Raw genomic sequence first — 26,171 nt, forward strand, 5'->3', positions numbered from 1 at the left:
TAGTTGGAGTTTTAATCACGATATCATTAACTTAAAAATCAATAAATCAATTTCACAATTTTCAAATACAGATTTATGGCTTTGAACGTTAAATGAATAAATCGTGTGTCGATAAAAAGTTCTTCGCATGTAAAACATAATTCTCTGCGTTTCGTGATATTTGGATGTTCGTAACGTACAATTAGCCTTCCACAAATTATCGCGGTCTGTAATTAAGAGAAATCTTTGCATAATGAGGCAACTTTCTTATAGATATAGATGGTATACGTTGTTTAAATCGGCTACGTTTTCGACAATGAGTTCCAGCTTTTGTTTCCTTCGTTTCATCGTCGTACATTCGTACATTTGGTTTCCATTTATGGAGCTCCTGATTTGTTAAGTACACGCGTGGCTTATCGTCACGCGTCGTCTACTCCTTTGTGTTCCATTCCTGTATCCTGGTAGATTCAAGGTCTTACATGCCATGACGATCGGTGCATTGCTTTTGTGGAAACGATAGAACAACCGCATTGTAAGTGGTACGCGTTGATTTGGTTGTAAAAGTGATCTTTCAATACTTTTGGAACAATGTACATCTGATTAGAAAGTACTCGCGTTTCCCAGAATTTCACACGATCGAATATCTTCCTGAAAACATACTTTCCAAACAAACAGGGTAATTGCTTCAAAAGCCTTGAGAAATCGAAGCAGGAAGCCATTCCATTCTAATCAAGGACGTACTGTACTCGAATCACTTTTAACCCGATGTTTTAATTCGATATGTATCTAATTGTTTAATAGAGATCTTGTGTTTTACTGAGAAAATGATGACGCTATACTTTCGTGTTACTACTAAAATTTTGATTATAGTTTATCATGGTTTCTCACTTTTAAATGAATTTAAAAAACACTACGGAACATTCAGAGCGATTGTAAAAATGCACATTGGAATTTGCGTTACGTACAATGGATATTTTACGGGTACTTTTACTTTGAAACACTGATCATTAAACTGCGAATTTTTATATATCTGTGGGAAATTTGAAAGTGCGACAATGCACAGGACTAATGTAATACACAAACACATATAAAAATAGGCAAACTATAGTACTCGTTATAATATTTAATTAGTAAAAAAATTACTTACTAAAGTCTCAGTTTTTTAATTATTGGGTCAGTGCAAAAATTCATGCCCGATTCCAATGGATGTTGCTAAATTATTTGTCTGCAAGTCACGTTTGTTGTTGCATATACAAACTTCATAGCGGATGAAAAAGTTCTGGGAAGGTATAACAATGGAAACTGCTGTAAAAAACATTCAGGACGTTTACCAAGATGATGCACCAGTTCTTCGTACAGTGAAGAAGAATGGTTTGCAAAATTCGGGCAATTTTTAATCAGATGACGAGCCACGCTCTGTCCGATCTTCTTTGATAGATGACGACGTTTATGTTTAATTCGTTGCAAAATGATCATCGAATTTCAACTGAAGAAGTTTCAGAGAAACTTGTTTTATTGTACCAAGAGCTAGCTGGTGCACGGTCTTGGTAAACGTCCTGAATGTGTCTTACAGCAGTTCCCATCCATTACATCAGTTTCCATTCTTAAAGAATGACATGACGCAAATGAACCCTTTCTCCGTTCATTTTCGAAATCTTTTCCACAATGTAGAAACTGTCTGAACGCAGATGTCTGCTGGAAGTTGAAGTAACAATTGAATTTTGCTATGAAGTTTGCACATGCAACAACAGATGTGACTTGCAGAGAAATAATTTAGTGACATCCATTAGAATCGGACACGAACCTTTGCACTAACCCAATAAATGCATAAAAATGTGAATTTGCATGAACAGCTACGGTCTACCAATCACGTATCCTGATATTAAAATTAGCAAACTTTCCAAAAGTCGATCGATTTATCTTCTGTGTGTCACAATTATTAATCTTCGTATCGTGGATGACGCATTGATCTAAATTTACCTATATACGCATATGATACCATGAACGCTTTTTCATTCTGTTTTTCAACAACTCGAGCTACCCTGTTGCTCGATCCATATGCAAACACATGGAAATCGTGTCAAGACCACGACATAGAAAAAGAACAAATGTCGATAGCTTGATGACGCTATAGTTAATCTTTTTGCAAAATTCGCGCAATATTCATCCTACATACACGAAGCAATTACGTTTCACGACGGTCGCGTCGGCAATTTTCTGGGAGCTTCGAACCGTGGACTCGTGATCGTATCACGTTAATTATCTCGATCCATCGTCCACTATCAAATCCGTGAAGAACCATAAATTCGAGAATCTTCGTCGTCTTCCTTCTAGGTAGAAAATCCTGTTACGTAACTCAACTTGTCTGTACGGGCAAAGAACCAGGATGTCAAACGACGGTAATCACGGAACAAAATAACAGCCACGCCACGAAAATTCCAGCTTTTATAATCGCACGAGAAAACGATCACCGGTGGCATAGCAATTACAGAAGTCTCGTATAAAATTAATATCTCGACCGGAAATGGATCGAATTTCTACAATAATGTTGCATAAACGCTTTTACGAATCGATCTGAATGCCAGAGGTTTTTTCAACATTTGTTAAAAATCCTCCGATGCAATACAAGCTGGGAAATGAAAGAACATTGACAAAGTGGTACATAACTTCCGTCAGACGAACAGTCAGTCTCTAACGCGTGAAAGTGGCTATTAACCTTATAATATTAACACTTCTACTCGTATTAACCTTCGTATTATCGTTTTTCTTCAAACTCTCTTTAAACGCTCTATTTTCATCTGCGTTTTATTCTTCACGAACAATTTCATAGAGATTCAACATGGCACGTGGCCGATTCGCACGGGGGACTATTAAACTGTGCTACGGTTTACCTTTTAGTGAAAACGGTTCGCTCTACATTACATATACATATACATGTTATAGCGTATGTGTATTACACACACGCGCGCGCGCGCGCACACACACACACACACATATTACGTATACACATTACAGCAAATATCTTAAAACTTAGCACAGCATAGTCTAACTTAGTTTAACTTTCCGTTGTACTTCCGGCTCAAGTCGTTACAATTAAAACACGAACTACTTTGAATTACTAAATGCACGACTAGCATACGAAAATCGAGCTCTGCTCGCGACATACCTATTACTTGAACTTAAATCTCATTGTCAACGATACTCGTGCGCCGTTTCTTTTCCAGCTGTACGGTGGAACGAGTTAAAAGATAGCGAAACACGACATAGCATGGCATTACAGCCTAGGTACACGTGGAACGTAGAAGAAAACACTTGTTCCCCATTGTTCGCCGATGGCACCTCGCTGAGGTAAGATCACCTACGGTCTCCCTCTACTTTCCTTCCGCCTATCTTTTGCCTTACAACCTTACTAGGAGCCATCGAAGGTCGACGTAAAGTTACGCTGGCGCTTCGTTCGTGGAATGTAAAAGAACGAGCGATTCTACTCGCTCAGCCGTTTTGTCATTGGTCAAAATAGAACGAATGAAAAACGCGTGAATGAAGGGAAAGAAAAAACGGAAGCAGGCTGTCTGCTTTTGAAAACAACGACAGCCAGAATAGATTTGTCCTTAGGTTCGTGCCTGTTTGTACGCAGGCGGCCTCTTGTTTGTCCGGAACGCGCGGCCATTCAAAGAAAGCGAAGATTATGAATCTTAAATAGTGGTGTGGTTTCTCGCAAAAAGGTGACGCCGCTGTTTTCCTTCATTTCTTCGTTCCTTTTTCAAGTTAGGGATAGTTACGACTGGGATAACATGTTGACTTAAAATGTGCGAAACGTCTACCAGCGGGATAACTTGGTATAACATTTGTCTATGAGTTTAGTAGCGCGCATAGCTGCTGCTGCTTTTCTCTGCACGTTAACCGTGACGATAATAGAGACAAAACTGGTTCGTACATAGGTTGCCTCGTTTTTCGAAACCGATGCTTGCGAAGTTAATTATAGAGCAATAATCCTAGTCGATTTAAAAACTGCCTCGTGTGTAAGTTTACCACTGCATAGCGGGGCGCTCGTAACAGAAATAGCACGATGTTTTCAACGACAATGATCGCTTACATGTCTCGGATGGAAATCGGAGAAAAATGTTTCCGCTCTGGTCCATTCGCTACATAATTTATTCGTTATCTGCCACGAACGCAACCACGGATCGATCGTGCTCATGCGTGCAACGGACAGAGAGATAATGGGTAAAAACGACGACTAACAAATTCCACGCAATAAGCCGGATAATTTAAGGCCGGAACCTTTTCGACCGGTTTCTCTCTCTCTCTTTCTCTCTGCTTTAATACGGTCAGACGTAGAACCGAAAAAGAAACCACCAGTAACGTTCGATGTCGTTGAGTGATTCTTTCATTTTCCAGCGAATTGACACCTCGGTAACGTTGTTGGAGTATGGACACAACGAGTCGAAAGTTTCCTAAGCGGACGTTAAAGTATGACGAGAGTAACCGAACGCGACGTTTCGCGATTTATACGCGGCCGTTGATAATAATCAATCGCCAAAAATGGAGTCGTTTGTGTAAATATCGGCAGCGTTCTTACGCTCGAGATCGAGCGTAATTAGCTGATCGACCGCCACGTGTCCGTTTTGTAACGCTGTTTCGTCACACTTCACCGTCCACCGTCGATAACGGCCTCTAATTCGCATCAATAGCAATTCCTGCGAAAAATGAAAACCAGTTTCCAGCTAGCATATCCGTTACGCTAAATCGCCTTTTAAAAGAATCGTTAGACCAAATCATCTTCCCAACGAATCCATAAAAACGACATGTTAATTGCACGTGCGCTACTGTCTATAGGTATTCGAAGACTTGGTGCAATTCGGTCAAAAGATTAATATTCTTGTCACCCGTGTTTTTATGAATATAATTGAATAGATCCTAAAGGTATCCTACAGGAAAAATTATTTTATTTATTCATTATCATAGAGACTACTCTAATTCGGACATTTCATGTACATTTGCTTATTACTATATATTTTATATATTTTTCTAACTTAATTGCTATGTAATGCATTTGCTATATTTTTTTACTAGATATTAATTTGCAAGTGTCTAAATACTTATGCACGATCGTGTATACGAAGAATATGATAATAAAAAAATAGAACTGTGTCATTTATAAAACGTAGAACTCGTGCTGTACCATTTTTCGCTTAACGGTTCGAGCGATCACGCTTTTTGCCGCTTTTAACACATTACTTTGAAGTGGTACATGATGTTGCGAGTTTCTTTGAACTTTGCGTGTGGCAAGTGGATGGCGTTGAATGCGATTCGTTGTACGCTTGTTGAACAACTGTAAAAACAGTGGATTCGAGAGCGATAGATACGAAATGAAATGCAAAAGATAATCGATAAAGCTGTTAAGTAAGTTTACAGTTCTGGAGAACGGTTAATGCGCGTCTTAATAACTGTTATTTAAACCAAGGCCTACCTTTTTGTCCTCTGGTTAAGGTGTCGTTAAAACAGTCACGAATACTGGCGGCGGTACTGTCACAAAAGCTCCGTACGAATATCCATGATTCGAGTCGAAGGTTCATTCCAGAGGTCGCGGACCTTAACGGTCACCCGCCTTTTTGGGAACGATTCTTCTTACCGCGTATCGCTGTTTAGTTGCCACTCTATCTTCCTTTTCCATTTTCTACATTTACTATCTTGCATCATTGGGAAAAGTATCAATATTGTCCTTTATTCTGTAAGTTGGTCGTAAATCAATAGCAAAGTAACTTCGAATTGTGCGAGAAGAATGTAAATGAAGAAATTTTAATATTTATACCTGTTGAAGTTGACTGATATAAAGACGATTGTTTGCATAAATAAATAAAGGTATAACTATAATTAAAAGTGTAATTATAAATAAAAGGTATACGTGTACGCTGATTCAGACATTTACTCTCATAGTGTTACAATACAATAGAATCGATAGAGAGCATGTTCATATATTTATAGCAAAAGGACATTACCAAAAGTAAGTAATAGCTCTAGCTAAAGGCTACAAGGATCATAAATAGAAATCTATTTACTAGTTCCTTTGTTCCTAGACCTTATAACCCAAAACATACTTTATATTCAAGGCCACAATAATATGGGCTCCTCCTTATTTACAATATTTTTGTTTCACTAAATTCTATTGTTTGCGTAATACCGGTCTCCAGGTCATGGATATACATAAATAAAGATGTAGAGATTTTCTTCAAGTAATTACTTCAACACTACCTATACATATAAGTAGGTATTGGATCATAAATAAATATGATCATAGATAAATGCCAATTTAGAAGTATACATTTCCAATAATAATTGGAATCCGATAATTTCTGCACTCCAGCCTCTCATAATTCTTTCGATTATTCATACATTCTATTAGAATGTTTTTTAGGGGCATTCAAAGGACTAAATTTCCGATTTGAGGAGGAATTCAGGTAGCTCTTTTTTTTTATAGTAGATACATTGCGCTGTGTTCCGACGTTTCGTGTACGTTTCTATCGATTTGAACAAAATTTCAATTTGAATATTTCCTCGTCTACTCGTTTCTGGAAACTTTCCAGAGGAAAAGGAAGGACTCTCGCGTGAAAACCGACGAGATGTCGCTCTTATTCGTTAAGCATAGCCCCGCGGATTAATTACAGCGTTACTAATCGCAGAGAAGATCCTGGGCGTCGCGCAACGGCCGCTCGACTTTCTTTTTACGAGCGAAATTGTTGTGAAGTTCGAGCGACGGCCGATATTAATTTTAAACGCCAATCCGCGCATCATCCATAAATGGAGTGTCGTGATTCAGCCGGTCTGGTTTCGAGCCAACGCACGCAGAGAACTTGACCTGCTCGTCTTTCCGTCACAACTTCTTTCCTCGTATCCGATGGACTTTCTCGCCGGAGCGATCGCCTAACGTTTTTTTACCCGTTGCTGCTCGGCTCTACTCGAAAATTAACGAAAGCGTGGAAATCGTTACAACGATCGCAGCTAATGACCGCCTGCCACGGACGTCATTATTGTTATACCGATCTCGCCGAACCGTCCTCACCGAACGGTGGCCTCACCGAGAAGGCATCGAGGATGATTGAGAATCGCTTGACATCGGTTCTAACGCGGAATTATATACTCGAGATCGTTGTTAAGAAATCGTTAGAAACGCTTAGGAACCGTTAAGATTCGCTACGAACTAATCCGGCCCTGCTATGTTTCTTGGCTCAGTTTCGGGCCATTAGAAGTTTCTTTAGGTGTTTTCTTAGAACATTAAAAATCCTTCTGTTTGTCGAGGACTGCAGGAGGATTAAGGCAAATTATGATATATCCACTATTCGTAAATGTTAGAACAAAGAATGATAATTGATCCGACCGATCGATTGAGATCCAAATTAGCAAGGGAGAAAAATAATCGAGCCAAATCTTGTGTTTATGCAGAACAACGATCTAGGAATTTGTAAAAGTTATTTGTTAGACGTAGAAGAGAGCAGATGGAATTTGCAGTTATTTATGCTGCTTCCTTATGGTAAATGAAAAATACATTATTTTTCAAATATTTAATATTATTTATATACCTAGATAACGAATTTGGAAACTTCGTATAACATGGAATTGATCGATGTAACCACTGAGAAGTTCACATACCAGGAAGAACAATGTGCGATTAAGTATTTACCTCTGATATTGGATATGTTTTTATAGTAAAAGCAGAATTAAGGAACGAACAGGTATTCTTCTTGACAAGTGCAATATATATTTTCTCAATAAAAAATCAAAGCTAGGATCGTTGCAAGTTGCACGTTCTATGAACCGTGTAAGATTCTTTTCCCACGAAATCGTCATGGTATCAAGGACTCATTAATTCCGTCAGACGTAACAGCGACACTGTTACTCGATTATTCAGTAGAACTGTTACAGCAATCCGAGTCGTATATTACGTAAATGTCCGCCGCTTTCAACCGAACTCGTGGCACTGAGTTCACGGTTAATCCTAAAAAAATGGACAAGAAATCGCAACACCGGAATGCAACGTTTGATTTATACTCTTTATCGCGTCTAACGGGCGCTGTGTGCATCCACTATGCAACTGGTCACGTTATTAATAACAATTAATTACCTGTTTAACACGGCGATTGCAACGTCCAGATTCTTCTTTTTTTGATTTTCTGCAAGTGTGCATGCACAGAGAATATTCAATCGCGTTGAATTTGCATACGAGTCCGTTTCATTTCTAGAATGAAACGGGTTAGTCGTTTGTAAAACGGTGTTTTGTTGTTTCTACGCATACTTGTTCCGGTGGAAACGAGTTTAAATGTCTTTCGAAGAAACTAACGTTTACGTCATATTCGCTTTGTGCAAACTTCCTCAAAATATATACGTAAGCGGTATTTTTAGAGATTTGAGAGAAACGTTTAAAAGAAGTAACACATTTCACGGGAATTTTTCTGTTCCCTAACTCGCACGTACCCACAATCGATGGATGGTTAAACGTTTAGAATTATAAGCACAATGTTACTTTCATCGAAAGATAACTAACAAAATTATATATATTTTTCATTTCATTCATGAACTTTTTTACCTATTTCACAATTTTAAAATATTTGTACGAATTGCTTGTTTGTCATACAAGGTAAACGCAACTGAATTGGCATTTTTGTATGTAAAATCTCCAAGGAAAAAGTTGTGTTGCAAAATATCTTGATAGTACAGGTAGAAAATTCTGCTCATGAATAAAAGCGTACAATGTGAATACATAACTAATAAATCACGAATTCAGTCTGCCATTCGATGCTTTATCCTTAACGTACAAACTTCACCAAGCAAAAGTAAAAACCAAAGCGTGGTAGGAAATATAACGAATAGACTGGCGTCTCACGAATCACCCTATCACCCGTACACATCTGCACATCCATCAGTCGTTATCTTGGCGCGTAAAATTTCCATGTGTCAAAAATCGCTACGTCAACGAAAATTCCCATCGTCATTCGAAAGTTCAGCACAATCGCTGCAGCTATACCAACGTATACAAATACAGTCGTTTCTCCCATTACACCGGAGCACTATCGACCTCTGATAATAAATCGTACGCGCACAGTGTTATCTCCGCGGTGTAATTGCCGACACTGCCCTTGAATTAAATCTCGAAAAATTCACCATTTACGAGTTCTCCCTTTACGGGCTCGACGGAATCAGATAAATGGAATTTTGGTGTACTCGAGATGCAAGGAAATTCACGTGGTGATCGAAAGCACGGCCGAAAACTGAACGCGCAGAAAAAGCGAGAAACGAGGCGAGAAGCTCGCTCGAGCGTGGAGACACGAGCCTGGGGCCAAGTCAACGCACTCCGATCGAATGAACGCAACGTGTGCTGACCGGATCTATGCACACACGTTGCGTGTATCAAACAATCCGTCGGTTGCGCAAGATACGACGATCGATTCAGAACTCTGCGTCTAATACGCTCGCTTACGTTGACAAGTTATTATGAAATCCGCGCGCGTTCACACGAGGCTCGCGCGCCTTTCCACTCGCCGCGCTCCTTTTCATTGTTAATTGATCGTGCCTCTCCTCTTAGCGTTCGCTTCTTGTCGCTTTGCTAACGCTGAAATCGTGCCAGTTTGACGTTTGACAAATGTCCGTTGAACGTGGTGATAATCGTAATGGAAAATAGGATTCTCCCTACGGAAGCAGTATCCCATTCTCCGCGTGAAAGTTTCCTACTGTGCCTTATTTGATTTTCAGACTTTTGAGACTCTACTTTTGAATAATGGTGTATACGTATTACACTGTCGACATCAGCGTACCGGAACCTTCTTCTGCGGTTTCGAACAGCTGCCAACACATCGACGCTGGTCCATTTACCTCGATTTAATTAAGGAAACTTGCAAACGAGTCGCTGCATCTACAAGAGGTTTTCATTTTCACGGAAACGCTGTGATACCGTTCGTGAAGAAGATTAGCCGCTTCGCTGCGTTACTAGGTTGAGAATAATTTTAGTCGTGTTTTTTACTGCGTCAAAACTTCCGAAATATTCTTTCCTTTGAAAAACCATGAAACGAGAACCGAAAAATACTTCGGTCTAATATAAGAGAACTCTGTATGTAATGTTGATGCGATTTTAATGCGGCGTTACTTGAAGCTTAATTATATTCCCAATAATGATATCGTACACTTAGGCGTGCTGCGTCATTAGAAATATAGATCTGTGAGATCGCAAAACGCCACTTTAAATTTCCTGACCGATACGAATATTTACGCGAGCATAATATTATATACATGAAGAATAAAATATCCGCGATGATAGTGAATTTTTTGCATTCGTTCGCTGAAATGCAAAACTTTTGTTAGCGCTATGAATATTTCACGTTGGAATAATTTCCACTAACAAAATACGGTACGCAACAATCTATGTTTCAGCCTTTCCTGTTTATTAGCTTGCTTTAACCACTGCGAAATGGAATTGCTTGCGAGTAAACAATTAAATCAAAGAGACAGCGCTTGTGTTAATGTTTAACGCTTTCTCCAAAAACGATAAAACGTTTTCCAGCAGTTTCATATCTACCTCTATTCTATCGATTGAACATTGTTTAGAGACATTTCACAAGGAAATTTGAACAAAGCCATCACGTCGCGTCGTCCCGCCATACATAGTCGCTAGAAGTAAGAACTACACGAGGCACGAGAGACATAGATGCATACAGGCCTCGTTTCGTGCGATCGCTCGACCTCTGTGCATAAGTCGGTGATAAGTGGCCGACTGTATCAAGATAGAAAGCAATCTGGCCACGAGCGTCGCCGGTCTGTCCCAGATGAAATGGAAAAAATATCCTATTAGGAAAGCGCAGGAGGCTGCCGTTCAAATACGCCGCAGTTTGCGCAAGAGACTCGGGTTAAGTTAACAGAGGCAACGGTATCTCGTTTGACCCCATAACAACGCCGGCCACTTTACGTATCCGTGTATTAGGAGCGCGTTTGAAGATTCCATCGATGCCATTGGAACGCAAATGCTCGAGGAATGACGCTGTGATCGGGCAGGGGTAACACGTACTCCACGAGACGATCGTGCAGGCGTTTGCAGGATGGCATTGTCTCGCGGTTAGCGAGTATACGATCGAGACACGTACGAATTAAAAGGCAAATAAAAATTATACACGTTCTTATATAAATATCTTGCGATACATTGTTATATATTAAGTTGTCCGAAAAGTTTCTTACGTTTTATGAGGAAATAACAGACGCACAATGTCTTTTGTTTTATATCAGTTTATTGAATTATGCACGAACATAATAGAAATATGACGGAATGGATCATACCTAATTCAATAAAATAATATAAAACAGAAATTGTTGTTCATTTATTATCACCTTATGAAACGAAAGAAACTTTTCGGACAATCTTATAGATACGTTGAGGTAATTAATTTTTTACGGTTCTCAATGACAGTTGGGATTTGATGTCTTTAAATTAAAATTGTAATTCCGATCGATTAACTCGGGGATAATTTACAGGAAGTTTTTTTTAACTTACAAGGAACGCTTTAAACAAAGGAACTCTTTGGTTTTAGAACTTCGATCCATAATTTCTACCACGTTAGTTAGTGTCATTTTCTAAATTCATTTGGCAAGACGTATGTCAAAGAACACAACGATTCGATTATTTAGAATAATTGAAGACGTCCACTATCTGTTAGAGCTATGAAACTCATTATCAAGAAGAGAAAGTGATAAATACTCGAAGGCGCCATAAATTTGACCTTCTTCGGTACTGCGTCATAAGCCAGATGGATCAACCGTTTTGCGACTGCGACGCAAGAAACTGGCGCTCACTTCTTTGACTCTGACGAAAGCCTTGAAGAGGTATATGTTTTATCGAAGCTTTCCCTGCTCTAATTATTAACACGTATATCCTACAAAAATTTGCAAATATCTGCATAGGCAATTATTTTGTTACATTATCAAAGTCTGGCCCTGAAATCGCTTCTTCATTACTCCGATTTTATTAAGAACCGAATCTACGTATATTCCCCCAAGGCGTGCAAATCAATGTACGTAGCAACGTCCACCGAATATCCAACGACGTCCCACCCGTGATATCCTAACACGACTGATACAACCAGAGGAAATAGTGAAATAATTGATAAATCGGAAGGCGAAGAAATACAGTTTACCTGTATGTACACACTCGTGTATAGGGTGGAAATAATGGTTTCAGCAGCCGGTGATTAATGTTGCGATGGCAAAAGCCGGAGGAGGAATTAGCGCGTCTGAATGTGACGAGCGGATAAATTTCCATTTTCAACGTCGCGTCGCGAGCTTGCGCGCTAGTTTAATTATCGACGCGAACACACGAAGAGAGGAGACGACAGCTTTCTTAACCAGATAGTAATACAAGGTCTCGCCGTAGCCCCTACAGCTCCCCTGCAAGGCTAACTGGAATATTTGCATAATTATTATAATAATACAGCATCGCGTTTAATAAACCATTTACCGATGGAAGAGGAAGGGAGGAGGGGCGTTCGATCGTGCGTAGGGAAATAAGGATCATTTAGAGAGGCGAGGATAAAATCACTTGGCACTTCGTGGGCAACGATATCAACTATGTTTAACGAAACCGAAGCAGCTAAAACACTCGCTCTAGGCAGAAATATTAAGATAATTATTAGACGAGAAACGCGAAGTAGCTGTATCTCGACAAGTTGGTAACGAACGCGATTGAAGTGTAATTTGCGTATAAAAGGATGCGTCAAATGTATATTTATCGCCACGCATATAATGATTGGATAGTGCGTAAGATGTTATCATCATAGGTTGATTATAATTATTCGAATATAGATTTTCATTAACGAATCCACGTACTGTGAATATGGAATTCCCAGATGTGAATATATACAGTGGCGAATGAAAGAATGTTTGAAAGATAAATAGTACGAAGGAGAAGAATAATTTTAAAAAAGTTATAATTGATAATAGTAATAAATTCCAATAAGCAAAACAATGTTTATGAAATTTCCGAAACAAAACTTACTAATATTTAAACACACAAGCAAATACTGATGTTTAACTTTCTACTAGTGTATGTAATTTTAATTAAGAGCGAATAACCTTGCAGTTAATTGCGATCTGATAAGCTACACTTTTATCGGAATAACAAAAATAGACATCTATTATTTAACTTCAACACGTTAACTTCAGCATACGAATACCGTAACAACGGTTACAGGAACGTTAGTCATAGGCACGAGGATGTATACTAGTGTTTTCCCACTGTTCTAGACAGGCATAACAGCGTTACGCGTTCCCGGCGTTTATGCTAATTTTTTCCGACAAGCCTGGCTATTTCAGAAGAAAACAGGGCCGCGTACGTAATGTAGTCGTGTATAACGTCGGCTTGGTCGAGACGAAGAAATGAGATTTTCCACGTTTACGGAACATTCCACGTGGAATTTCCTGTAAAGTCGCGTTAAAGGAGTTTGGAAAAGGTTCCCCGCAGAATTATACGTCGTTATACTCGAATATGGTCTTGTTTTCACGTCCCTTTTTCTGGAATCCACCGCATGACAATCGACATCGTGAAAATAGTCACACAGCAAAAAGTGTACACTACGTGTTCCTGGTGATTTCTATTTTGACGTAGGATCGAGACAGGAGGCGAGAGAGTTGCAATTAAACGGCAAATGAAACGAGCGCGGGTGTTCCAAAATGGCGAACAAGGGAAACTGTGTGAAATCGTGATCGCGGGAATTTAAATCGATACGCATCAAACAGTAAGAGCGCGGTTTCTAGGTTTTCTCGATTCTCTTTTATTTTAATTCATGGACGTTGTTACATAGCGGGCTGATGAAGTATCGTGTAAATATGATTTTTGTTTGCTAATTGATTTCGCTAACACAATTCTTGAGTAATTGAATATTGCTCTGCATACTGAATTAACGTAGAAAAAATTAAAGGTTTTTTTGAGGTAATTTTATACCAAGGCTTTTGGTGAGTTAAATGTTTTAATTTTTTCAAACTGCTTTAAAACTACATTTACGCTTTGCTGTCAGCATGAATTTTCTGGTAACTTTAACCAATAGTCGGCGTCATTTTGATAGAAAATTTTAAGTTTGTAAACTTTACGTAAAGGGTCAACTTGCGCATGACACCAACGTGACCTCACTGGGCACTAGCATTTGGCTTGATAATACGTTCCTGTCACCGGATGTGGAAATGTTAACACTTTAAATGCCACGCCAAAATCACATGTTTCGCTCAGCACGCCACGAGAGTATTTTTATTATTCAAAGCATATAATGGCAAAATAATAATAAATTGATGATGTAAGATAACATTCATCCCTAATGGACTGTTTATCTTATTGTTGATCACGGGTAACCACCGTGGCTCCTTAGTAACAGTTGATAGTGACATATTATAACAAGGCTTCGTTTATTCCAACAAACCATTCGCATTCGAAATTTCGTCATAAGCAAAACGTCCAGAATATATTGTTGAAACGTATAGAAGATATTAGTAAACAGTATGTGCTCATTCTATATATAATAGCAAGCTATGTTCACACTTCTAATTTCAATTATATGATTATAAAGCAGCATTTACGATTATTTTCTAAGGTATGTTTATAATAATATTCGTAGATTACCCCTCAAAGATATAGATGCAAACATAGTGTACTATTAGATGTAAGATTTGTTCTCATTTTTTTTTTCTTTTTTTTTTTTTTTTTTTTGATGTTCTAATAAAAATGTTTAATTCTTCAATGGAGCATTTTTTATTTCAAAGTATCTTCTATTTATCGGTTATATTCAAAATGCTCTAATTGTTAATTTTCATACAATTTTTACAATTGTAAGAAGTTCAAACGCTCCGGTTACCAATGACCACCGTGGTGTCACAGGAGAAACCGTAGCCGGTCCTATATGACCAACGTGATAGCCGAAGTGTTAACGATAATTATATCGTTATGTGAGTACAAAGTACGTCAAAGTACGTTTTGTGACAAAGTACGTCTATAGATTCTTTAACTTTGACGGTTCGCGATTGTTTAATAACGTTGGATAAATAAGTTGATAGGCATAATATGGGGAATAGTGAAGCAGCGCGCCATTTTTCACGTGTTTTTGAAACAATGTTTAATTATGGCGCATAATGTATTATTTACCGGAGTTAGTCGTATCGCAACAGATTCCTCAAATATTTGAAAGCGACTCGCCATTCGCGTTTCCCTGTCGAGGTATCGTCGATTAATAGGGCACTCGTGTTTGTTCAGCTGTCGCCATCGCCTCCCAAATTTTTCAACGGCAAACAAACGATCTGTATGGACCGATATCACAAGGCGAGGAAAATTTGTTGACGTTCCACGGCAGTGTTTACAGAATCCGTGGAAAGGCTTCTGCGGAGGAACTCCGAGAACAAACAGTCCGAATAAGAGATCTATACGCGTGTCGAGGAAAAATACGCTTATGATACGTTCTCCATTGATTATTATTCTTTGTGATCTTTAGCGAATCGTACAATGTTACAACGATTCACGGCAATCATTTAAATGGTTTAAGCTTAAAAATATTTGAATAACATTGGCTGAGTACCAAAAGGTTGAAGAACCCAGGGGTCGATAATTCGAAGGTCAAAGATTAAGGACTAAAGCTTGGAAAGAAGATTTAAAAATTAAAAAATCTAAGGATCTAATATCTAAATTTAACGTTCTAAACGTCGAAGGATGGAAAGACCGAAATGTTAAAAGTGCGGAGATAAAAAGTTCCAAAGCATCGTAACTTGAAGTTTCAAAAGGCCACGAAGTGAAAGAAATCAAAGATCTGGTACTTCAGGCATCTAAAGATCCGAAAAAGGAGATCCAAAAGGTTCAACCTTGGTAATACAACAAACTTGTTGCCGCATTAAACCATCGATCTTTCCGCTAAGCCTTTAAGTACCATACACGTAACAGAAGATCGCAATGTTATAAATGTGTGTTAAGCCGATCGTCGGCAATACCGCGAAACTGTATCCTTCTCGTTTTACCTGTACAATTATCCTCAGCATCGTTTCCGGCTTACAGCGCATTACGATCCGTCTATAGGCAGGAAGTCGAGTGGTTCACATATTAATCTCGGCGAATTAAAATGCACGACGCGCACGCAGCTTCTGTTTTAGTGGTGCAATGAAACGCATTGAGTCACGCTCGCGTGCCAGCCAAACGGCAGAAAATACCGTGCGGTTTTAAACGCTGCTCAAAGTTTTCTGGCGGTCAACGATTTTCATCGCATAATCAACTGATATCTATGGTAAACAAAGCTATTCTGAAAAAGTTTGAGAAGCCAGTTTCCTAGATAACGTAAAAACACTGAACCATTGCTAAGATAAAGTTCATTAAAATCAATGGAGACTGCGTTAAAAAATAACAGTAATTTAAATCCCAACCGAGGATACAGAGGATTCATAAATATTGAAACAAATTAACGATTTCCCTGGACTCTATTTGAATACGCGAAATTCGTTATTAGAAAAGTGATCGTTGCATTATGTAAAAATTCCACTATCATTTTTATCTGTTTCGATCTGATTCAAATATGAAAAGCTTTACTGTACTTTCAATGTTAAATCACAAATTTTTCAACCTGCCATATATTAATAACCATCCGCTATCCACTATCATATATCGATATATAAAAAACTATAAATCAACTGTTACACGTTAGTACGAACTAAACGTAATCGTCGTTTCATGACACAGACAAAATTCAAATTTTAACAAAACCGTAATCAAAGTCGACAAACTTTCATCGCGATAGAAGGCGCCAGATACCGTTGCGGTGGTGTCTAGAAGAATGTTCTCGCGCCGCTATTGGTCCGAGAAGTGCCTCGAAATGTAACTGTTGAAAACACGACAGGGCCGATTAAATCGCGAGAGAGGTAAGAAGCAAGAGAGCAAGCTTCTCCGAGCTACGTGGACACCGACGTTGGATAGAGGCGGTGGTGCGGCGATTCGCGGACGGACACGGTCGCTCGCGGATTCGTAGCGGGCCAAAGCAGGAACACGGGTTCGAAACAGGTTCTGGCGACGGCAGAAACCGTAGATCCCCGAGATGTCATTGAGGCAAATGGTAGGCGACCGGCTACGGCCGAGATTTCACTGTAAATGTCAAGCGTCGGCACATAAAACGTCCCGGCGATTTGAAGGAAAGTCGTTCGTGGCACAGGCGGAGGCTCGCTGTGTGCTTTTTTCGCGTTTTGTTTCAACTCTGTGTCGCCTTCCGACTCGTGTTTAGACACAAGGCTGGGTAACCGGCAAATATTCGACGAGTCGTGAGATTGCCAACGACGCAAGACATTTTCGATCTTTACACCCGATAAATGTAGGAAAACAAGTGCAACTTCGTGGCGATAGTCCAAGCAACCAAGAGCGACTCGGTATCGGCAAAAGTGGAAAAGTTATAAATTCCTCCGACCACGCTCGGATCATTTTGTTCTACTCTGAAAGATCTCCTTCTCTGTCTTGTCCTTTCTTCACGTATCTTTCTCTCTTCTTTCTCCTTTCTCCGATCGAACCTCTTTTTCCGTCTGCACCGTCTGCTCCACCCATTCTCCTTGTCACTCCCATTCGTCCTCCTCGTCCTCTTCGTCCTGTAGCTTTCTCTCTCTTGGTGAATACCTTCGCCAGACGGTAATGCCTTGAATGAAGTACGGTTACTCCACGCTCTAGTGTTTGGTATTTTATCAGTGACATTATTATTCCCGCGTCGGCGACGCTAGTTCGAATTTATAGACCGGCAGAAATGTCTCCGTTGTTTCGCAATCGCTGTATTTTCGCGTCGTGGCACGAGGGACCACGTTCCACCGAGCCTCGTCGTTCGACTTCAAGCGGCTATTGCTCATAAGTACACGAACACTAAGTGTCCATTTCAATGGTCTCTTTCTTTTTTAATTTACTGTAGCTACAAAAGGTGTTCGCCATTGTATTTGTTATAGTATTTAATCATAATGACTAATTCCATCTCAGTATATTAAATTTTGCATTATTTAATAGTGCTTTCGTATAATTAAAAAAGTCTGATATTATTAAAATGAAATGCATTTAGAACCTGATAAAGGAATTCTTCGTTAGAAAATAAGGATATGTAACCACTATATGTTTATAAAAATATGAATTTGCATAAACATTCGCGGTCTAGTCCTACGTTAAATCTAATAAAGCATAAAATCGTGCTGAATCTTTCCACCTGTATTTCTCCAACTAAGCTCAATTCCATCAAAAATAAGCAAATGGCTGTGTTCGATCGCTTCGTGGCGAGACGCTTTCACAGCATAATGCACCAACGTGAGTCGTAAATTCTCGATACGATACGATGACCGACGCCACGAATCAGCCAATCCCCTATTTCGATTAAGATAATAGGGGTGGTTGAATAATTATAACACTGATTTAATAGTTTAAATATATTCTCTATTTCCAACAACTTTCCCTCAAAGAATATAAGGTGAAGAGATGTGAAGAGAAAGCAAGTTGAGATGTATTCTGTTGCTATCCCTTTTGTTGAAAGGTTGCTAGCAAATAAGGTGTTTTCTGTGAAGGCGATATTTACGCGAGACTAATGATAGCTGTTATCCGCCCTTTATCAACGGTCGCTCGCAGCTGGAAGTGGCCGTTGAATATTGTACATGAGAAAATCTGTTTTTCCTATCCCCTTAATGAGTAATTAATCGTAAGGATCGTTTTGGCTTGGAAGATGTTTTTAATGATTAAGGGCCTAACGAATACACGGTCAACGGGATGACGAGCGTTCTCTGTACTTGTTAATTCGTCCAGTCGCGGGGAGACGGTCGCGTTATAGCGCGTCAACGGGAGTCGTAAATTCCCGCTACGATTGCACGAATCGACACCACGAACAGGGCGATCCCCTTATTTCTTGTGGGAGAATAAAGGGTGATTGGGTTGGAATATAACTGGACTTCACAGTTATATAATATATATATATTTATTTACATTGGATTACACTATTAGACGTGAACAGACCGTGTTTGGATTCGTCGTGTCGGAAAGCGTTGTGATGAACCCGAAGGTTGTTCGATTTGATCGTTAGAGCGGCGAGAACTTGACTTAGTTATGTTAGAACTTGACGGCCCGATGAATGTTAGAACCGTAGACTTGACTGCCCGAGGGGTGTTAGAACAGTGAACTTGACTGTCCGAGGGATATTAGAACAGTGATTGACCCGTCTCGTACTATTTAGGAAGAAAGCTCGTTGTGGGTGTATCCTTGTTGAACTAAGAACGCGGATTCATAGTTCACACTTTTCGGTAGAAAAGTGAAGGTAACGATCCGCGATGCCCATTGGGTATTACCAATGTTAATGAATTAAATACGAGGGGACAGTCCTCGGCAAATGTGACTCACGTGTGTTTCTGTCCTTGGGAAAAACCCGCTACCTCGCTGGGCAAACCTCCGCTTTCTCCGTAATGAGTGCGAGCGTGCAATAAACCTAAGGGCCCTTCTAAGGGACCACTCATAAACCGAATATGTACAAAGAATGCAAGTTTATAGTTAACAGATGTGGGCTATGGTGGTTCCTTGGGTTTATTGCGGGTCAGTGTGACGATGTGCAGACCTCGGCGGCCTGACCATGAGGGACGTCGCAGGTACCGACTCACGCGACGTAACAGTACTAGTCGAACTTATCGAATTGAATCTCAGTCCAAGTGGAACTGCCCTTATATACTCCTCTCCGTATTTCCCAGGTCAATCCCTGTTTTTAAGGAGAGTTATTTAATTACTTTATACCTCTGTTAAGTATCACGTCCCTCCCATGACCGTGGCTACGTTCAACGATCCATTATGTCACTTCGAGTCCAAGCCCACTGTCATAAATCTCGGATAATCATAATTGACTTGATTCATAAACAGCTATTTCTCAGTTTTATTGTTTAAGTACGGCTATAATAAAAAGTCTGGACTAAAGTATTGGAGACTTTCCCAAACATTCCGAAAGAAAGGCTCCGGTGTCCTCTCTTCTCCGACATATATATAATGGATAGAAGCGCGAATACGCTCGAAGGACCAGGTTTCGGAAAGGTGCTACGCCTTGAATTTCGGAGGACAGCTTTGATTTAACGACGTTCATCAGGCTGAACGTTACGAGGGTTCTTCGCCCCTTGTCAAAACCGTTCCCCTCGTGGAAATCTCACCCACACAGCTAGCACTTGCCTATACATAGAGAAAAATCGTCGGTTACGGGGTCTAACCGTGCGCTCGGTTGGCGCTGCTTGGTGCAGCTGTTTGCGAGCTTTTTATATTCCACTTTCCATCTCGACGGCAGGAAGTTTCTTTCGAGGCGCATTTACAGGTTTTTTTTACAGGTTTACTATTTAAAGTTTAAATCTTGAAACGGGGATTGGTTAGACTGGTATCCATTATTAAAATTATTCGCCATCGACAATGATTATCGGTAACAAAAATAAAATTCGGATCTCTTATATTAGTCAGTGGTGACCAAAATTAAATTTCCCTCATCGATAATGATCACCGAAAATCGAAAAACGTTTAGTCATTTATAATAGTTATTCGTAACCAAAATTCTTTAATTACCGATATTAGCTCTTATACCATAACTTTTAAAACTTATCTTACAATAATTATGATGTCTGGATTGATCCGAACCAGAATGACTGAAAGATAATGTGTTGCATGGCGGTGAGAACTCTTAGGCAGAACGTTCGTTTTATCTCCACGGAGATACAACGCCTTATTTCTTCAAAACAGATAATACTAAAAGGCAACGTTCCAAATTCTAATGCTTTCTACCTAATTACAAGAATCGGGGGTCGTATCTAAACGATTGTGCAATTGTATCGGTAAAACAACTCGACATTTATCTATTCGGTTGTAACTCAATCGTGACCCCAGTCGCCGATTATAAACAACGAACTGGAAGAAAAAATCGTCGATAACCGTGGAACATGTTCGAAGGGGTCCAACGACTCGTCCGGACATGGCGCAAAACGCTTTTCCAGTCTGAGCGCCCGTACCATCGGCGAGAGCCCAGAGCGTTCCCCTCGTCTCAAAACGCAATCGTTTTTGCTGCCGGTCCGGTTCTCCTCTGGCACCGACCTACCGGAACGCGTGGAACTCACCCAACATCCATCGAGGACCGGCTACGAAGTGCTGGAATATCAGCGATTCTCGGTGTGCCCGTGAGCAACCGAGAACTCACGACTCGCGACTCACGACGACCAACGGAATGAATCGAGATGAGGAGGGGGGATGTTCGAAGCGCGGTTGTTGGGGTAGCTGTAGGGAGGTTCCACGAGGGTAGGGGAGGGAGGCTGTCCACGACAAGAGAAGGTGGAGAAGGCGAAAAACTGGGGCGAGGAGTCGAGGGGAGGCACGAGTACGTTGCACGAGCCGTGTATTCCCACTCTTGGACCAACGATGTGAAAAGGAGTGGGGGAAGGAGTTGGAGAACAGCGGCGGAGAGCAAGCGTGGAACTAGCGTAGAGTCTGCGCTAGCTCCGACTTTTCAGTGCCGTCGCCAGTGGCAGAGCCAGTTTCTCGTAGCATCGGTGAGCCGGCGGCATCGAGGCGCCCCTTCAGTATGAAGCCGACGACCGTGCCAGCTGCAGCTGCTGCACCTGTCGTCCCGTCTACCGCGACAACTACGCTCGTCGTACGCTCGGGTGATCTGCTCGCCGGACGCTCCTGATCGTGGATCCATACAACCGCTCGACACCGATACTACATGGATACCGTGCTCCAGGCTCCGATTTCGTTCATCGAGAAGGACTGAGCGGAAGAGATACGTCGCGCGGCCAACACTACAAGTATATATACCGTGCCTCTGGATAAACCGTTCCCGTGGATCGTTCAGTGGAATAATATAGAGGAGGTAGGAGGATCGATCCGAGCGATTCCTCGACAAAGATCCTCGGGACGCCGCGAGAGAGGATCTCGTGAAATCTCCCGTCTCCTTTTATTTCTCTAGCCCTGTTCCTCTTTATATATTCTTCTTCGCCTTTAATACGGCCGGTTCTTCCTGGACGTGATCGGACGGCGATCGGCTTGTGCTCCTCCAGTGTTTCTTATTCCCTTACCCTTCGCTGGGTAAGGTTGCCATTTCTTTCTTCGTCGTTATCATCGTCGTTATCATCGTCGTTGTTGTCGACGTTGCTCCAGTTCATCCTCCTCCACCTCCTCCTTACGTTCACTTCGTCGCGTCTTCTATAATATATAGCGGCGCGACGAGGTCGACCGGTCGCGAAGAAACTGTGATACGTAACGCGGTGAAGAAAGAGGAGACGCGTGCGGGACTCCGTATAATAAAAGTGAAAACTCGTTCCTCCGGTGTCGTGGTTCGGCTACTCCAACGAGAATCCGTGGAGCCTGTATCCCATCACCCCTTCGTTTGGATATTTCGGACTACTGCAAGGAACTCGTGATTGGATCTCGAAGGACCGTGTGGCATCGAACCAACCGCTCGTCGTTGGATCGAACGGGCAACCAGCGTGTGCATCAGTGGCGAGGTGAGTCCTTCGAACGATAAATTCCAGCACCCTGGCACGAGGGTCAAGAGCGGTCAGACCTCTCGCGCGTCGCGACGTGTGTAGACTGGTTTTCGAGTTCTAGGACTCTCTGTCTCTTTCTCTTCTTCTTGGTCTCGCATCTTCCTTTTCCTTCGCCGTTCTCTGTCTCACGCATTGTCGTCATATCGTTTCCCTTTCTCCCGTCCTGTCTTTTTCTCTCTGTCCATCGAACATACCGGTGATAAATCTTCGCGATCTCGCCGACCGTTGACTGAGCAAATTACCACCGTGATCCTTCATCTTCCTATTACCACGCACACGCTACGTCGAAGGGTGATTGTTCTGACGGCGCGACCGTGGGACCATGGGGTTGCGTCGACGTGATCAGCTCGTGGAAAGTGAACGCACGTCGCGGACGGTCCACGACCGTGAAACGAGCTCCGCTCCGAAATTGGGATGGTGAAATTAGCCAGGATTAACAATGGCGATCGGTCGATTATCCCGTTCGACGCAGCTGAGCAAATAACTGGGCTAAAATGCGTGTCCCGTATCGTCTTCTCTCTCTGCGATTTTACTCTTTTTGCAAAAACAGGCTTTAATTATTTTCATATCTCGTCGCCCCCTGATTAACTTTCTCGATAATTCGACAACTTTCTCGGAAGTGTACGATCGCTGAAATATACGGTCGATCCGTTTCGAATGAGAATTTCAGCTGGACGAAAATTTCAAAGCAGCTGTTAGAGGATCCTCGGATATGACATTGATACGATAAAATGGAAAACGTGCACGTCGTTGGGTCGATAGTAATAAGTCATACTAGGTGCATTACGAAGTAGAGAAAATTACCGGCATGATCTTTCATCTTCCCATTATCGTCCGAGTAGCACGGTCAGGATCACGCTGATCCCTGTCCCGCGAGCAACTCCAATTCAATCGACTTGAGGGACTAGTCAACGTTACCGGAATCTCCGTGCTATGTCCTATGATCAACAGAGACGCATAACGAGACCTTCAGTCATTCAGAGGATCGTATTAAACCGGACGATTACGTTAATTCCCGTGATCTTAATCTCTGAGAAGATACTGAACTTTCTTAGGTGATGAGCGCGTGACACGCAAACGAGCTTAATGCGACTTGCTTCAAGATATCAGAAGATCTAGAGAATCGAAATCTTCCGAGTTACGATGTAGACAGTCAGAATGTTATGTAATAAATGTACTTGTAAGTTCGAAGCTTCAGCACTATGACATCACTCGGATTATGTGAGTGTTAATTGTTACTATATAACTATTATTAGTAAATTTTCAATACCCCCATAGATTTGCAAAAATTTACCGAACCCTGTAACATGGAAAAGAAATATTTTGAATTATTCAACTTTTCTATAAACGCGACAAATTTGGAATTTCCGTAAAAATATTTAAAGGATGGAGATCCAGAGCGGTTTAGTAATATTTTTACGAAGAAATGAGAAGACTACTAAAAGAAATACGGTAATATATACATACATAGTTGCACTAATTAAACGGGAACGTTCGTACAAAGATCAATCGAAATCTTCTATGAAGGTTAACGTTATCGATTAATTATATAGAAATCGGACTATCGAAGGTTCGCATAAAATTTACACCACTTTCGTCAACGACTACACGTTCGACTTAACGATTCCCCGAGTGACCCACATAAACGTTCTCGAAACCGGTGGATTCCACTTGAATTCTCTGTGCGTCGCGTCGTGCCCGAGCAAGAGTAGAAAAGTTTCCTCCAGGCGAAACTCAACACCTTCACCGTTCCATCAATGACGAGAATAACGAATCATTTTGTTCGTCTACGTTCTCGTTTACCGATTGTTCAAACAGACCGTTTCGACGGAGGTCGATGACCTCCTTACACGAATCCCAAGGTTCTTACGACCTCGACCTCGAGGTATAACCGCGGAATAATTCCACGATGGTGTAGTTAAAAGAGTGGACGCAACGTGACGGAAGATCTCGAGGCCAGAGGTGAGATCGCCTCTCGTTCGTCGATCTGCATCGTTCGTCAGATATCCAGCTCGATTACTCGAACGAAGGTTAAACCTCTCCATCGACGCTTCTTCCGTTTCATTTAAACCGTAAACCAGGAACTGTTCGACTATTAGCAAACGTGTATTGCATTGAACGAGACAATGTAAAAAAATCACACGATAAAAGAGCCAGGATTTCCATAGAAAAGTTCTGTTTCCACGTTGATGAGAGAGACCGAGGTTGCGTTCCCCGCGGAATTCTTCGTTTTGAACCTATGTACATTGTTCCGTGTTGGCAGACGTCATAACAGTAATTAAACGTAATCTAGCTTCGGAGAGCCGCGCTGGGAACGAAGAAAATAGGGAACGTTATTAAGTTCAAATTCGCGCAGACAATAATCAAGCTGGATTGCGTCCCTTCTTAGAGGAAAGTGGCCTAATCTACTTTTCGTCTATTCAATTATACCAGATTACCATGGGAGATTCTTCTGCGTTCCGCTAACGCGAAACTTCATTACTTTATCTTGGGAAGTCAACAATTTCTCGCTATACTTTTTTTCCAGATCCCTATATTTTCTAATAGCAAGTACTCGACAAGAATGTTAGCTTTTGGATTAGAAAAATTCCAGTTTGCAAATTATTTTTATTAGTCCCAGTGTGTCACAGCATTTAGTTTATACAGTAAGCGAGATTAGGTTTGAATCGGGATCAGATTAGGTGAGAGTTGGCTTAAGGTTTAAATTCAATTATATTTAGATTTGAATTCAGCTTAAATTTCCCAAGTTCTCTATATGCTATAAAACTAGTATTCTCTGATTCTGCTCGCCGAATATTTATAATTTGAATAGAGAATGATTTTTAACTAAACAAAACAATATATGATAATTGTAAAAATCTTTTCCTACGAAAAAGCAGGGATTAGTTAAAAAATTTGCGTGTTAAAGCAGCCTAAAACTTATTACAAATGTTTCCCAATTATCGATAACAAGTTTAGCAAGGAGCCTTTAAATTTTCAAGAAAATGTCGGTATAAAATAAAGCAAAAGAGCTAAAGATAATAACTTCGACAGACGGAGGGTTGATGAAGCTAATCGAGAAGTCGTTTGCTTCACGAGGCAAGTTCGCGAAGAGACGATGGCTTAATGTTTCACTGATCGAACAACTCAAGAAGAACGTGGCCGTTTTCATCCGGCAACACGAAGCACCAAACACTGTCTATACTGCAATCTTGGTCTAATCGGCGATTTATCCAACAGGCGGAAGAGGAATGCAAATGATAGATCACGTCGCGAGTGACGTAACGTTTGTCCACGTTTGCGCAACGCCACCGTTTCACGGTCAAAACGTGCGACACGTAGCTGAAACCAGCTGGTCGAACTCACGGCTAAGAAGACGATTTATGGTCCTCGGCGCAGGGAAAGCAGAAATATTATCGTTTAGAATACATTAACCTTGCGAAAATGAGATTTATGTATTCGCGATTTGATCGAAGGATTTGCGGGATCGCGTACTATGCACGCGAATACATGAGATCTGGGTCGAGATATTATTGAATTCTATTATCACGTTCGTCTTTGTATCACTTGAAACGTTGATTGTATATCTACAATACTACTTGAAGTAGCGTGTTAGTGAAAAGACTACTATTCTCGAAATAAGCGAAACATTTCGATCA

At 40.8% G+C, this 26,171-nt stretch overlaps 1 protein-coding gene and 1 long non-coding RNA gene across 3 annotated transcripts in view; one reads left to right on the forward strand and one right to left on the reverse strand.

Moving 5' to 3' along the window:
- The window catches only part of LOC139995843 (uncharacterized), a 192,492-nt gene that overhangs the window by 57,450 nt on the left and 108,871 nt on the right, over positions 1 to 26,171 (reverse strand). The window lies entirely within an intron of this gene.
- Knockout (Stork-head domain-containing protein knockout) overlaps positions 21,486 to 26,171 on the forward strand; it is a 110,323-nt gene continuing 105,637 nt past the window's right edge. The window contains exon 1 of one of the 2 annotated variants that reach the window (XM_072019703.1): positions 21,486 to 22,491. The gene's annotated coding sequence lies outside the window, so the exon portion shown is untranslated. The remainder of the gene's footprint in view (positions 22,492 to 26,171) is intronic. The other variant, XM_072019704.1, reaches the window with a different exon arrangement.

Source organism: Bombus fervidus, chromosome 16 (assembly GCF_041682495.2).
Source record: "Bombus fervidus isolate BK054 chromosome 16, iyBomFerv1, whole genome shotgun sequence".
NCBI classification, from domain to species: Eukaryota; Metazoa; Arthropoda; class Insecta; order Hymenoptera; family Apidae; genus Bombus; species Bombus fervidus.